We start from the raw sequence: 15,549 nt of genomic DNA, 5'->3' as shown, positions 1-15,549 counted from the left end.
TAGGGGACAGGAGTGGGGGGAGACGGGTGGATTACCAACTACCTCCAGGGCCCTCCAGGGGAGTAGAGTGATATTTCCTTAGAGACATTCCTTAGATACCCATCCCGGACAGGGGTCATTTTATTCAGCCTCCAGCTTTTAAGCAGATGAGCCCCTTCCTCTGTCTGTCCTGGGGGCACTGGGTGATCTTTTGCTCTCTCTTCCCTGATGAAGCAAGGAGGGTGGTGTTCTGGGGCAGGTGCCTCATCTTTTTTCCCTTCACCATGAAAAGAGTGTTCTCCCCCAAACCTCAGTTCCTCTTGCTGGGTCATTCTAGGGATCAAGGACATATGCACAATCCCTCCCCCGCAACATAGCTGCACAGACACAAGCCCAAAGGGATGTAAAGCTGGAACCTCAGAGGAATCTGAATAAACCAGCTGCCACCCAAGATTCCTACCCTTGGAGAGGTCTCACTTTCATTCTCAGAGACTCGTGTCTTCAAGACAGGACAGAGATCATTTCTTTGGACTCCCTCTTGCAGCTCTCAGATGACAAAACCTCATCTGAGGAGTCCTCTCCTGACGCCTGTGTGATTTGGACATCCCAGCTTTGATAAGATGCTTGCAGTGACAAGTGTTACTTATAATTCTGGAAGGGAAGGGACAGGAACACAGATACTTCCAAACGCAAACGATCTGAAAATCAGTTCTCCAGAATCTTTGAAAGAGCACTGGATTTCATTTTTATTTTTTTAAGAGCACTGGATTTTAATTTCTTTTATTTATTGCAACTGACTGATCTACTTCTGTTTTGCTGAAATGACCAAGTCTAAAAGGAGGCTACCTAGGTTCTAGTACTGATGGCCAAAGATAGAATGCGTCAGAAGGAGCAGGGAAAAAGCTCCAGACTCTACATTCCATATCCGGATCATTCTAGCATCGGTAGCCCGAGTTTGTAAGGCCTCTTCTACCTTATGGCTCAGTCCCCAGGAAGTCTGAGGACTGCCTGGTTTAGCCTTGGGAGAGGATCACCATACATCCTGATGGAGTCCATAACAAACATGGCCTTAAACCACTAGGATTGGAGTTCAACTTCCTGATATCAAGGAGTCTGTGGAACTCCTTGTCAGTTTCCTGCCCCATTGCAGGCGAATCATGAGGCTCAAAAGTAGCAGGGGCGTTCCAGAGGCCCCACATGCAAATGTGTTGGCTCTACCTTATGGGTCAACTGTGCAGGGTGCCTTCCACCCCATTTCCAAGCACATCCTTTGGGCTCTACAGAGTACCATTACCAGGGAGATGAGAGAGGGACTGAGACAGTGTAAGCAACGGACCTTTGTCCCAGTGAGTGAACAAGGAGGAGAAAGAGGAGATAGAGGGGAGAAAAGCAAGCTGGCGATAGGGAGCTCCTCTGTGAGTGTCCTTATGCTTTCTTACAGATGCTCTGCTTCTTTGCTGTCTGATATTGATGTATACACAGGTGACCCTGTGCATCTTTTTTTTTTTTTAGATTTTATTTATTTATTCATGAGAGACGGCGGTGGGGCAGAGACACAGGCAGAGGGAGAAGCAGGCTCCATGCAGGGAGCCCGACATGGGACTTGATCCTGGGACTCCAGGATCACATCCCGGACCGAAGGCAGCGCTAAACTGCTGGGCCACCGGGGCTGCCTGACCCTGTGCATCTTTATAGGTCAATGTGTCTCTGTACATATTGTATCTCTACTCTGTGTTAATACTTCATGACCCTATAGCTAGGGATAGGTGTGTCACTAGAAAGATCAAGAAACTAGGGGATTACCCAAAAGACCAAATCAGGGCATCTTGAGTCTTTGCTGAGCACACTGTCAATTTTATATTATTATTTTCTCTAAATTTATTTATTTATTCATGAGAGACACTGAGCGAGAGAGAGGCAGAGACACAGGCAGAGGGAGAAGTAGGCTCCACCCAGGGAGCTCCATGCAGAACTCGATCCTCGGACTCTGGAATCCCACCCTGAGCCAAAGGCAGACACTCAATGGCTGAGCCACCCAAGCGACCTGAGCATAGTGTTTATTTATTTATTTATTTTTAAATTTTTATTTATTTATTCATTCATGAGAGACACAGAGAGAGGCAGAGACACAGGCAGAGGGAGAAGCAGGCCCCGTTCAGGGAGCCCGACGTGGGACTCTATCCCGGGGTCCCCAGGATCACACCCTGGGCTGCAGGCGGCGCTAAACCGCTGCGCCACCGGGGCTGCCCTGAGCACAGTGTTTAAGACAAGCAAAGGGGACCGCCTGGGTGGCTCAGTCGTTGAGCATCTGCCTTTGGCTCAGGGTGTGATCCCAGAGTCCCAGGATCCAGTTCTGCATGGAGCTCCCTGCATGGAGCCTACTTCTCCCTCTGCCTATGTCTCTGCCTCTCTCTCTCTCAGTGTCTCTCATGAATTAAAAAACAAACAAACAAACAAACAAAAAAACAAAAAAACAAAAAAAAAAAAAACAAAAAAACCCAAGCAAAGGAATATGAAGTGGAATGCCTTTAGGAGAGGCATGTGCTTTTGAGGTGCAGCTACAGACCCTACCACTCCCTATTGCATTTTGCTGGTTGCTTCACATTTACATAATCTGCCTGGCACTGTAATGCTGACTCTGTCACCTCTTGAAGGAGAAGGCAATATGCTACTATTTGCCCACCCATGAATTGGCTTCCTTCAGAGACAAGGCTGGGGTCTGGCTACCAAATTCTCTGGGACTCAGGGGTACTGGGAGCCATTTATTTGTTCCTCTTCAGTATCAGTAACACCTGAACTGAGGGGAGGAAAACAATCCCATCCTTCTATGAGGGAGAGGAGCAAAAGATCATACAGAAGATACTGGAATCCAGTCTGCCTCAGTGGGACTCAGAACTTTGCACACTGTCTCTTCAACTTTGCCAAGTCAGTTCTGAGCTGAGGCTGAGATACGAGAGCGGGGGCCGGCGGGGGGGGGGGGGGACAGAGACCCTGAGGGATTACTAATTTCCAGTTGATGAGTCCTCAACATGGGCCTCTGCCAGAGGATGGAGAGGGGTTTGGCCTGATGGGATGGCCCATTCTGTGGCCTCACAGATAGGCAGACCTCCCCGCCTTCCTGTTCAGCATTTTATAGCTACCCCACCCCACCCTCCATCTTCCCAGGAGAAAGGGAGATTTATCAGTCCCAAGGAAGGTAGACTCTAGTGCGTCCTTTACACTTAGGAGAGTTACCTGGAATGTGTGGGGCTTGATGAGGGGCTGGGGATAGGGCTTGTTCTTAGTGCCTACTTCACCCTTGCAGCTTTCCAGCTTTCCAGAACTCTCAGTGGACCTGGTAGGGTCAGGCTGCTGAGGGCAACCATCCTATGATAAGTCTGTCCCTGGGATTCCCCCATTCTGGCAGCAACTTCCAGAGTAGAGATCCTGATTACAAGCCTTTTGACTTCCAAGAAGCCTAGAATAGACATGAGAAGGGAATAAAGAGGGCACCTTCAGGGAATATGAGTATTGATATTTTATAGTCATCATTTAATGAATGTTTATTTTATGCCAGGTATTTTACACTTACACGTTATATCTCATTAATGGCTACAACCATCCTGTAAAGTAGGTATTATTATCTCCTACTGATCAGATAAGGGGATTGATGGTCCAGATTAAAAACTGGCCCAAAGCCACACAGCTATTAATCTGGCTCTTTCCATTCAAGGGCACTGCCTCCCCTTCAGTAAATCAATATAAAAGCTGAGGTCAATAGGGGTGCCTGAATGGCTCAGTCTGTTAAGCATCAGACTCGATTTCAGCTCAGGTCACAGTCTCAGGGTCATGAGATGGAGCCCAGCATCCCTCTAGGGGCTCAGCAGGGTGTCTGCTTGAGATTCTCTCTCCCTCTCCCTTTGCTCCTCCCCACCCCCTTTTTCTCTCTCTCCTCTCTTTCAAATAAATAAATCTGAAACAACAACAACAAAAACCAAACCCCAAAACCTGAGGTCAGTAGGCAAGGTGGGAGTAGGGCAGCTTACCAGATTCAGCAAATAAAAATTCAGGATGCCCAGTTAAATTTGAAATTCAGATAAACAACAAATTTAGTTCAAGTATATCTTATGCAGTATTTGGGATATACTTATACTAAAAAGCTATTTGTTGTTTACCTGAAATTCAAATGTAATGGCCATCCTGCATTTTTTTAAGATTTTATTTTTTTATTTATTCATGAGAAACACAGAGAGAGAAAGAGAGAGGGAGGGGCAGAGACACAGGCAGAGGGAGGAGCGGGCCCCACGCAGGGAGCCCCACGCAGGGAGCCCGTCGCGGGACCCCATCCCAGGTCTCCGGGATCAGGCCCTGGGCCGAAAGCAGGCGCCAAACCGCTGAGCCACCCAGGCTGACCACCACCCTGCATTTTATCTGGCAATTCTAGGGTGGGGCCCAGCCCTGCCCCATTTTTCCCCCAAAGCCTTGAGGGAAATAGGCCTCAAGCAAAAGGTGGTCTGAGCTCAAAAGATGGCTCTGGCAGCCCTGACAACCCTCATCCCTCTCCCTGACTGGATGATCCTCAAGAGTGGGGCAGGGCCTGGGGTGTGGGGATCTGCCTGCCCGCAGTTCAGGATCGCACCCATTCACCCATCGGTAGGGATGGGTCCTTTCTCATCCCAGCACTGGGCTGCTCCACGGGCGGTGGCAGCGGAGACCACTAGTGGGGTGGAGTTGGCGGGGGGCGAGGCACCAGCACAGGAGAGGTCCCTAAAAAAAAAAAAAAAAATTGAAGAGGGAAAACGTCAAGAAATCTGAGATGTCAGAAAAAGCATCCAAGCAGTTATCCTGGGGGGAAAAAAACGTCCTGACATTTATTTTAGGGTCAGAATTCTATCACGGGAGTGCGGGAGGGGCTGGGGTGCGGGAGTCCCGAGCAATCGGTTCAAGCGCTCGGACCGCGGGGCCGTGGGCCGCACCGTAGGCGGGCCCGGGAGGAGCGGGGGCGGGGGCTGCTCCTGCTGGCGCCCCGCTGGCCCCCGCCCGCCCTGGGCCTCGAGCCGGGCTGTGGCCGCACCTGGGGTCCGGCCGGGGACTGGGCCGGGCGTCCCCGCGGGCGCGTCCCCGCAGCTCTGCGGGCGGACGGCGCGGCTGGGGCCCAGGCTCCAGCGCCGGCTCCAGCGCGCGCTCCGGCGTCCGGCGTCCGGCGTCCGGCGTCCGGCCGGGCTCGCCTGGCCACTCCCGGCGCGCCTGGCTCCGCTCGCTCCGGGCGTCTCCCTACTGAAGAATTATGTTGCATAAAGCAGCCGCCACCATCTTGAACTGGCAGTGAACTTTGCTTTCTACATATAAATACAGATAGCAATCACACCCCAATCAGCGCCGAGGCTTCAGGGCATCATCTCAGCAACTCTAACTTTCCCATTACGATAATGTGATTTTCACTCAGTCTATAATATCACCAGCCATGAATAAAGCAACTGGCTCTGTCTCTCTCCTCCCCCCTTCCTCTGCCTCTCTGCCACCCTCCTCAGCCTTCTTCCTTTTCCTCCCTCACTCCCTCCTCTCCTCTCTCTGCAACCTCTCCGCGTATCCGTCTCCATCTCTATCTCTGCATCTCCAAGCATCTCGACCTTTCTCTCCCTGCCTCCCTCCTTCCTGCTCTCCACCCCCCCCCCCCATTCCCTAAATACTAATGACAGGGATTTGCAGTGCCCCAGGCTCAGTTAAGTTCTGCTCCCCAGCTCTGCCATCATCTGCCTTTGCCTGAGGTGAGAAACTCTGCGGGCTTGGAGGTGGTGGGGGCCGCCTGCAAGGCTTTGGGGAGGGTGAGGAGATGGGGAGGAGAGGCTAGGAATGGGCTTCTTCCCTCCTCTATCCCTCTTTCCTTAGGTACCCCGATGGCTGTGTAAGGATTCCTACCAGGAGCCAAAGCCGGAGACTCAGCAACTGAAAGCATCCGCCAGGAATTGCTGAAGGGGAAGGTCCTGGAGGCTCTGGTTTTCTGGATTTGGGGGTCCTCATACACAACCAGATTCCAAGTGCCAGACTATTGTGAGTGGATACACTGGTGAGAGGATGTCTGGAGAGGCCTGGGAGAAAGAAGGAACTGGCCCAGACTTCTAGTGCTACTTCTGAGTACACTGGGCCCTAAACTTGGTAAAGCTATCCAGACTGGAGGTGTCTACCAGGACGTAGTTTTAGCTAAAGCTCACAGGGGTACCTGGGTGGCTCAGTCGATTAAGCATCTGCCTTTGGCTCAGGTCATGATCCCAGAGTCCCAGGAAAGAACCCCATGTTGTGCTGCCTGCTGAGCAGGGAGCCTGTTTCTCCCTTTCCCCCTGCCCCCCACTTGTGCTTGATCTGTCTCTCTAGGGCTTCTTTCTCTCTCAAATAAATAAAATATTTTTAAAAATAGATAAAAGCTTACAGACAGCCTTTACCAAGGTGTTAGCCACCTTGTCAGAGCTCCTGGAAAGGCCTCTTGCCTTCAAGGACACTCCAGGGTGGTAGTGGTGCTGGTGGGGGGAATTATCTGTGTCTCTCTGGTCATTTCTGGTCATTCACTTATCCATCCCCCTGGGTTTGTATTCCAGTTCTTTCACCTACCAGTTTTGGGGCCATGGACAATGCTTTTAACTTTTTAAAGCCTCAGTGTTCTCATCTATAATACAGGGATAATAATAGTACCTGCTAGTGAATAAAATAATGCCTATAAAGTGCTTAACACAGTACTCAGCACATGTTAAATGTTCAATAAATGTTAGCTATTATTACCATTAGCAAATATTGAATAATCACCTGCTGTATGTGTTAGGCAGTACACCATGGAGGTAAAGAACCTATAGTTTTGGAGTCAGACTGTCTGAATTTGAATCCTAGCTTAGCCACTTACCAGCTTTGTGACCGTGGGAAAGTCACTTAGCCTCACTCACAGTCAGTTTCCTCATCTGTAGCAGGAATAATAATAGTCCCTATTTCATAGGGTTATGGTGAAAGCTGCTCAGACTAATCTAGTGTTTGGCACAGGGCCGACACATGGCAAGGGCTCTAGGAATATTAGCAAGCAGGGGTCTGGCAGGGCAAATCCAGCCATTTGTGAGGCAAACACTGCTCTGATTGTCCCAGAGACCACATTCTGTCTGCTGGCTAGTCTCTGGGACCCTGACTTTTCCCGTTGCTCTAGACCATTGATGGCCTTCACCTTCCACTTCTGTGGAGATTGAGAGCTTGCTTCAATTTCGAGCCCTCAATTTCGCTGGCTATAAGAATTGTGACTTTTCAGCTGCCCATCTGCCTGGGATGGGACTAGGATTCCTGCCTAGTGCCTTCCTTGGGCAATGGTGGGAAGAGAGGGTGTCTTCTTTTTTTTTTTTTTTTTGTCTTGTTTTAAAGATTTCACTTATTTATTTGACGGGGGTAGGGGAGAAAAAGAGAATACACAAGCAGATGGACCAGCAGACTCCCAGCTAAGCAGGGAGCCTGAGGTGGGACTGGATCCCAGAACCCTGGGATCATGACCTGAGCCGAAGGCAAACATTTAACTGACTGAGCCACCCAAGCACCTCAAGAAGGTGGCTTTTGACTGCACTCTCTTAGGCAAGGGTTACAAGGTCCAGAAGGCAATTCTTTTTTTTTTTTAAGATGTATTTATTTATTTGGGGGTGGGGAAGAAAGGGGGGAAGGGGCAGAGGGAGAGGGAGACAAGTAGCCTCCCCGAAGAGCAGGGGCTCACACAGGGCTCAATCCCAGGACCCTGAGATCATGACGTGAGCTGAAATCAAGTCAGACACTTAATTGGCTGAGCCACTGAGGTGCCCCCAGAAGGTAACTCTTGAATGTTCTCCGTTAGGCACTGGTGACAAATTAGAAACAGACACTTACATTCTGACCATTTCTGCATTTCTAAGTATTTATAGGTCTATTTGCTTGCTTGCTTTTCTTGGTTTCTCTCTGAAGGATCCTTTGGCAGCATTCCAGCCTGATCTCAAATGAAAGAGAGGAGAGAAGCCTCCACTCACTTCGGTTGGGCCACAAAAGGGCACCAGGCGTTATGATGGTCAGAGCTCCTAATTCTGGGGCCTGGAGAGGCAGACCCAGGGGAGGAACTTTAGGGTACAGTGTCAGGCGAATGGCTTATTTGGGTCACTTTGTTCATACCTAGTCTCTGCTTGGCTCTGGGAGCAAGGAAGCTACCCTTCAAAATCCAGAGACTAGGAGTACTTGGCTGGCTCAGCCAGGAGAGCATGCAACTCTTTTTTTGTTTGTTTTTAGATTTTATTTATTTATTCATGAGAGACACACAGAGAGAGGCAAAGCAGGCTTTCTGCAGGGAGCCTGATGTGGGACTCAATCCCAAGACCCTGGGATCATGACCTGAGCCAAAGGCAGATACTCAACCACTGATCCACCCAGGCATCCTGAGCATGCAACTCTTAATCTCAGGTTTGTGAGTTCAAGCCCCACAATGGGCATGGAGCCTACTTAAAACAACAACAATAACAACAACCAAAAATAAATAGGTGTGCCTGGGTAGCTCAGTCAGTTAAGCACTGACTCTTGGTTTCAGCTCAAGTCATGATCTCAGAGTCCTGGGATCGAGCCCCACATCAGACTCTATGCTCTACATGGAATCTGCTTGATACTTTTCTCTCTCCCTCTCCCTCTGCCCCTCACACTTGTGCTGTCTCTCTGTCTCTATAAATAAAACCTTTTTTAAAAGATTTATTTATCTATGAGAGACACAGAGAGAGGCAGAGACATAGGCAGAGGGAGAAGCAGGCTCCCCTCAAGGAGCCCAATGCGGGGCTCGATCCTGGACCCTAGGATCACATCCTGAGCCAAAGGCAGATGCTCAACCACTGAGCCACCAGGGTGTCCCTTTAAAAAAAATTTTTTTTATTTCTTTATTCCTGAGAGAGAGAGGGAGAGAGAGAGAGAGAGAGAGAGGCGGAAACACAGGCAGAGGGAGAAGCAGGCTCTCTGCAAGGAGCCCAATGTGGGACTCAATCCCGGATCCCGGGATCACACCCTGAGCCACCCAGGCGTCCTTCTTAAAAACAAAACGCAACAACCAAACAACCCAAATAAATACACAAAATCCAGAGCATAACCCAAAGTATTCTTCACTAAGTGCATTAGTCAAGGGAACCAAACAGTCTATTAACACCCCCTATAGAACTTGGAGTCTGACCTCATCCCTACTCACTGTACTCCTCAAGGACAAATAAGACAGGGCTCATGCCTTCCAGATAATCACAGTCCAGTGCGGGAGACAGACATGAAAACGAAGCAACAGAAGGCACAGTGAGAAGCCAACACAACAGGGTGTGATGGGGACAAAAAGAGAGTGGTCAGTCAAGTAGGACTTCCTAGAGGAGGTGGTACTTCAGCTCATTTGTAAATGTGGGCAGAATGGCAGGGGAAGAGAAGAGCATTTCAGGCTGGGGGAATGGCAGATGCAAAAGCCTTGAGGTGTCCGACAGCCTGCCACACTGGGAGAACCAAAGCACAGAGGGTGGGGTCACTTCGAGGGATGCCAGTGGAAGGGGACAGGTAATAAAAGGCTGTGGCTGTGCAAGTTGACTTCTATCCGGAAGGGCTTTAGTAGTGGAGTGATTTGTATTTCCAAAAATAAAAATAAAAATAGCTCTGAGGATGATGAAGAAAATGGGGGAAAGGTGCATCCAGAATAACTGGAGGTGGGAGAGGGGTGAGGTGGCTCTTAGACCTGTGCATGGCGGCAGGGTGGGGATATCAAGGAGTGAGGCTTCAGAGTGTCTTTGGAAAACTGACAGAATTTTCTACCTGACCAGGTGTGGGGATGAGGGAGGGGATCCCTGGCTGGCTGCCAGTTCTAGCCTGGGTGAACAATCTGAAGTGACACAGATGGGGAATAGAGGAGGTATAGAGTAGGTTTGGGTGGAAAGTGCAAATTATTGAGTTTTGATTGGGACTTGTACTTGGGGCGGGGAGGGGGGAGTCATCTAGAGAACATCTCAGTGCAAATATGCAGGAGGCTAAGAGGCCATTAAGAACTTGATGGTCACATATGTGGAAATTAAGGTGTCTGGTAGGGAGCCAAAAATAGCTCATGGAGTTCAGAAAAGAAGTCCTATCAGAAGACATGGACTGGGGAGTCACTGGCTTTTGGATGGTAATTAAGGCCATGGGAAGGTCAGTTACTTGGGAAGAACAAGTGAGGAGAGAGGGGGTAAGAGCAGAGACTTAGGGAGGAATAGCACTCAAAGGGGTGGTGTCAACCTTGGTGACACATTTGGATCAGCCAGGGAGCTTGAAAAACACCCATATGTAGGCCCTACCCCAGATAGACAACCTGAATCTCTGGGAGTAAGCTGTAAGAGTTCCTCCGGCTGAGAACTAGTGACTCAGAGGGAGGGCAGAGAAACAGGGCTAGCAAGGGAGACTGAGAAGGAATGTTCAGGAAGATAGGAAGAGTTTCAAGGAGGGAGAGTTCCAAAGCATCAAATTTTGCAGAATAATAAGTTAACCTCTACCTAGTACTTAATGCTATTTCAGGGACTTTACATGAATTCTCTGAATCCTCCTGGAGATCCTATGAAGCAGGTACTATTATTATAATCAGTATTTTAATGATAAGGAAACTGAGGCACAGAGATGTTAAGTAGTTGCCCAAAGTTGCAACTAGTAAGAAGAAACTAGGATTCAAGCCCAGGCAGGGGGCTCCTCATGGCTGTGCTAGGCCACCACTCTGGCAGTGGCCAAGTGAGGTAGTTTAAACATGTAGCTGGTTGGAATAATCTTCCAAGGGGTCTCCTTCTCTTCTTCTCCTTTCTCTTTTTTCCATCTCTTTCCCTTTTTCCTCTCACCCTAGGTCACCTAGGCCTGCTCCTCTCCCCCTTGGCCTTCTTCTGGCTGACAGGCCAAGTGGGGCTAGTTTTCCTCCTTCCCTCTTGTTGAGACAACACAGTCTGCCCCTTATCAGGTTGCCACAACTGTGGGCACACAGCCAATAGTGTATTCACTCACCAGGCTGAGCTGAGCATTTTTTAAAGCCTCCACAGTCTTAGAAAGGGGTGGGAAAGGGAGGGGTGGGGAGTCAGGGTGATACAGAAGAAATAGAGGATCTGTTCCTCTTGGGAAGTAAGTCTTCTGGGAAGTAGATGCAGAGATAGGCCTTGAGAAGGAAGGAGACTGGAATCCACATTCACATGGAAGGGATGTGAGCATAATCAGACACCTGGGTTATACCCTACCTGTTAGAATTACCAGGGGTCTTCAAAAACATACTATAAGGGCACCTCCAGAGCAACTGAATTGGAATCTCTGGGGGCATGATGGGATTTCAAAGCTCTACAGGTGATTCTAAAATATTGCCTGGGTTGAGAACCTTAGTTTTGTTACTTCCCATTGAGTGGTCTTGGGAAACCCATTGGACCTCTTTGAGCCTCAGTATTCTTTTATCTGTAAAATAGGGGTAGTAATCTTGCCCCTGCCTACTTTATACAAGTAGTTACAATGGTCAGATAGTCTGTCAGATGTGATATATGTTGTTAATTATGTAGGGCACTATGTAAAAATGAGGTGGAATTAACCTATATAGACTCTAAAATACAAATAAGCATGTGTGTTCATTTGGGGCAGGTAGATGCACTTGAGTACACACACACACACACACACACCCCAGTCACCTGAGGGTCCTGAAAGCAGAGCTGTGGTTTTCTAGATATGGCCTTTTATGTTTTCAGCCTTCAGAATGTGCCATTAAAATATGGAGAGATGATCTGGTGTGTGTGTGTGTGTGTGTGCATGCGCGCGCACGTGTGTGTGTGTGTGTGTGTGTGTTTAAATGATTGCTAAAGTGCAGCATCATTTGAGTCTGCCTGTCAGCCTATCAGAAACGTCATCTATAACCTTCACTGTTTGCAGTTTAATCTCCCCTGCCTCCCCACGGGCCCTGTTCTGACATTTTAAACCCCATAAATGACAGTAGTGCTCTAAGCCATTTTGAAAAAAGCCAAGCATTTGGAAAAAACACACATAGAGACATACCCCTAAATTCGCCTTCCCCTGAACACATGCTCACTCACGCTCATAAGTGGAATCACACACATGCTCACATCCCCATACTGGCTGATTTGGGAGAAGTCACAGATATAGCCAACATAAGTGCATGTGAGTGACAGCAGATGCAGATGGATGAAGGCATGGTTGTTTATCTGATGCCCATGCACCCATTCCAGTGGACACACAGTGACACACAGGAGACATACCTTTCTGCTTCCATCCTCAAGTCCCATCCATTCTTCTGCTTCTTGGTCTTGAAAGACAGTGGAAGAATCCAGGGTCCTTGAGAGGTTGGTTCTGAGAGCAATGGAGTGACATGGAAGGCTGAGGGGCCCCAAATCTTGGAGCTAGTGTCAGGCAAAGATGTATATTGATAGGCTCTAGGTCTCCACTCTTGGAAAGCCCAGGGGTGGAAGGGGATTACTAAGCAAATTGCACCCCACCCTATCAGCTGCTAGATGGCTTACCGCACTGGGGGACTAGAATAAAAAAAGAAAACCCAGAGATACTTACTAAAGGGATGAGAATGAGTATAGAAGATGCTGACAGTGAGCTCCTATCAGACAGGTTCCTATCAGCTCTCGGCTGTATCCCTCATACCTAGCACAGGATCTACAACACACAGAGGCTTGTAAATATTTGTTGAATGAATGAATGACTAAAAGAATGTGTAAGGGGAGTCTGGGTGGCTCAGTTGATTAGGCAGCCAGACTCTTGGTTTTGGCTCAGGTCAGGATCTCAGGGTACTGGGATCAAGCCCTGTGTCAGGCTTCGTGCTCAGCAGGAGTCTGCTTCAGGATTCTCTCTCTTCCTCTGCTTCCCCTCCCTCCCTCTCTCTCTCATTCTCTCTCTCTCAAATAAATCTTAAAAAAAAAAAAAGAATGTGTAAGCTCTAGAGTAAGTGGTAAGAGGAGTAAATGTGTGTGTGTGTGTGTGTGTGTGTGTGTGTGTGTGTGTGACGGGGATGACGTTGAGGATGGGAGATTAGCTAGTTAAGGACAGTTTCTTAGAAAAGATGACTTCTGGTCTAGGACTGGGAGAGAGAGGCCCACATCACATCTGATATCCATTTTTTCCAAGGTAAGTGGCTGACTTTTCTTTTTCTTTCTTTTTTTTTTTTTTTTAAGATTTTATTTATTCATGAGAGACACAGAGAGAGAGAGAAAGGCAGAGACTCAGGCAGAGGAAGAAGCAGGCTCCATGCAGGGAGCCCGATGTGGGACTCGATCCTGGGTCTCCAGGATCATGCCCTGGGCCGAAGGCAGGCGCTAAACCGCTGAGCCACCCAGGAATCCCCTGTGGCTGACTTTTCTTGTTTGGACTACGACTTTACAGCAAGATCTCACCACTCAAAGATAAGACAGACTTCCGAATGTAGTGGGAAATGGTAGGAGTGGTGAATTAGGATTATTTTTGTGCAGTTGTGGGGCATTTTCCTGAGCTGGTGGACTTTTCTCCTTATGTGCAAAGCATACGTACTGGCAGAGGATAGGGACTCTGGGCAGCCCTGCTTGATGCTGAGGGACTCTGTGGGTTCTTTGTGGCAGGGCTGGCTCCTGTAGCCCTCCCTCCCTCCACCTCAAGTTGTCGTGTACTTTAAGGAACTGGTTTCCATGGCAACCAATTAGTGTCAGAAAGTGAGGCCTGTGATGTCAGAATGAAGGGTAGGATGAGAAACTTCCATCCCCCACATCCCTGGCTCCTGGCTCAGTGTCTGCAGCTTTGCAGGGAAAGCTCTAGAAGAGATGCAGGACACTGCACTCCTGAGAAGCACACATTCTAGGTCAGGGCCCAGGAGCAGGGACAGAGTAGAAGATCTGATTCACCCGGCAGTGTCCCTACCTGCCACGTGACTCCAAAATGCTGACAAGGCTGTGGGCCCAGTAGTCAGACTGTGGGCATACTTAGAAGGGTAACAATAATCTAAGACTGTTGCCTATGCTCCTCCCTATTCCCTAGGAGAGGGATCCTGGGCTTGCTTTATTTTGGTGGGGGTAGGGAGGCTGTAAACAAGGCCAAGAAGGAAGTAAGTCTTGGCTGAAAGAAGAGGAGACCCTGTTCTCAGGTCTCATGAGAACTGTTGTCACCCCACTGGAGGTTTTGGTCCATGGGAGGAAAGTACATGCTTTAAATAAAAGGGTAGGGAGCCCAGCTAGGAATACATCCAGAGGGTATAGGACAGATATACAGTGGGCACTTAGCTCCTGATTCTTGGGGCAAAGAATGAGATATGGGTAATGGAACCTCGGCAGTTTGAACCCCTAGATCCTTGGGACCATGGCTGTGCTTCCTGAGGTATAGTCTGGTCAATCTGGAAATGTCAGTCTAATCAGATGACAAAAGGCAGAGTGTAAAGAACCTTGTCCTTAGGAGAAAAAAGAAGACTGAGTGTTCTTTCCCTGGACTTCTTGGCCAAAATATGCTGACCTCATCACATCAGCTAGGCAGAGCCTTCTATAACAATGATGATGATGAGGAGGAGGAGGACAATGATGATGATAGGCAGCAACAGCTATGTGGCACTTTATGAAACCCCTTTGTCCTGCAGTAGCCCATGGCTAGGTAGGCAGGACTTGTCTGCAGGTTGGATCTGAAAGCAGACTTTGGGATGGCGACCATGATGCTGGAACTTTATTGGGGAGTGCCCTTGGAATTATCACTAGTGCAAAAGAAGGAGCTGGAAAGAAGCAGGATGGGACAGAGGAAGAAATTGGGCAGTGCTGCAGTCTCCAAAAAGGCCTTTGCCAACTTCAAGAGGGACTTTGAGGCAGGGATGGCCCTTTTGAAGTGTCCCAAGGTACAGAGAGGTGGCTGGGCCTTCGTATGCGCATGGTGACAAGGCAGTGGATATAGGCTGCCCGGGGAAAGGCATGATCTTAGGTGGAACAGCTCTCTTCAGCAGAGACAAGTCCAAGGAAGTGTGACAGGGCAGGGTGATGGTTGGAGACCCTCCCTCAGCACCGAGGGAAACGCAGGCTTGCACCACAGCCCCCCACAGCAGTTATGACTCTCCTTTTGAAGCTGAAGCTCAGAGGGGGTGAGGAGCTGCCCTGTCATAGAGGTGGGGTTAGGTTATAGGTTCAGCATCGTAGACTTAGTCTTCGTTTCATGGAGAAGGGGTTTCAGTGTAAAGCTTTTCCAGAGTGACTTCATGAGTAAATCATGGGGGGACCCTTCTCCCTGGGCTCCATGGAGGATAGGCAGTGGCAGCTGGGGTGCCGTGCAGGGAAAGGGGCTGGAAGGGGAGCTCGGAGCACTAACCCACGGGGCAGACAGAGTCAGCATGCAGAGACCCCGGGCCAGGACTCTGGAGGGCCTGCTCAGCTCTACTGAGTCCACGGAGCCTTCCTCCTCCTCTGGAAAGTGGTGACTGTGGCCTTAATCTCTCTCGGCACAGGCCACAGAGCTGGCTAATCTGGGCTGCAAGAGAAACTTTCCTGACAGATGTGTCGGATTGGCCAAAAGATGAGGGGCTTTGAGGAGATTATTCTGCTTGCTTGATGCCTGGCCCTTGGGCCTGCAAGGAATGGAATCTCTTGCAGAGAG

The 15,549-nt window shown here is 49.2% G+C and overlaps 1 long non-coding RNA gene across 7 annotated transcripts; it reads right to left on the bottom strand.

Moving 5' to 3' along the window:
• Positions 1-2,475: 2,475 nt before the first annotated feature.
• On the bottom strand, positions 2,476-13,595 carry LOC140620981 (uncharacterized). 7 transcript variants are annotated; one of them, XR_012020700.1, is made up of 6 exons: positions 13,483-13,595; positions 12,517-12,615; positions 12,210-12,300; positions 5,878-7,810; positions 4,598-4,725; positions 2,476-3,436 (listed from the first exon to the last, which is right to left on the bottom strand). It is a non-coding gene; the product is annotated as an uncharacterized lncRNA (long non-coding RNA). The 7 variants fall into 7 exon arrangements; XR_012020696.1 differs by lacking the exon at positions 2,476-3,436 and having other exon boundaries at positions 3,462-4,725; XR_012020699.1 differs by lacking the exon at positions 2,476-3,436 and having other exon boundaries at positions 3,462-4,725; positions 5,878-6,047.
• Between the last annotated feature and the right edge of the window lie 1,954 nt (positions 13,596-15,549).

Source organism: Canis lupus, chromosome 29, assembly GCF_048164855.1.
Source record: "Canis lupus baileyi chromosome 29, mCanLup2.hap1, whole genome shotgun sequence".
Lineage (NCBI taxonomy): Eukaryota > Metazoa > Chordata > Mammalia > Carnivora > Canidae > Canis > Canis lupus.
Note: the sequence above shows the minus strand (reverse complement) of the source record. Positions and strands in the feature narration are given on the sequence as shown.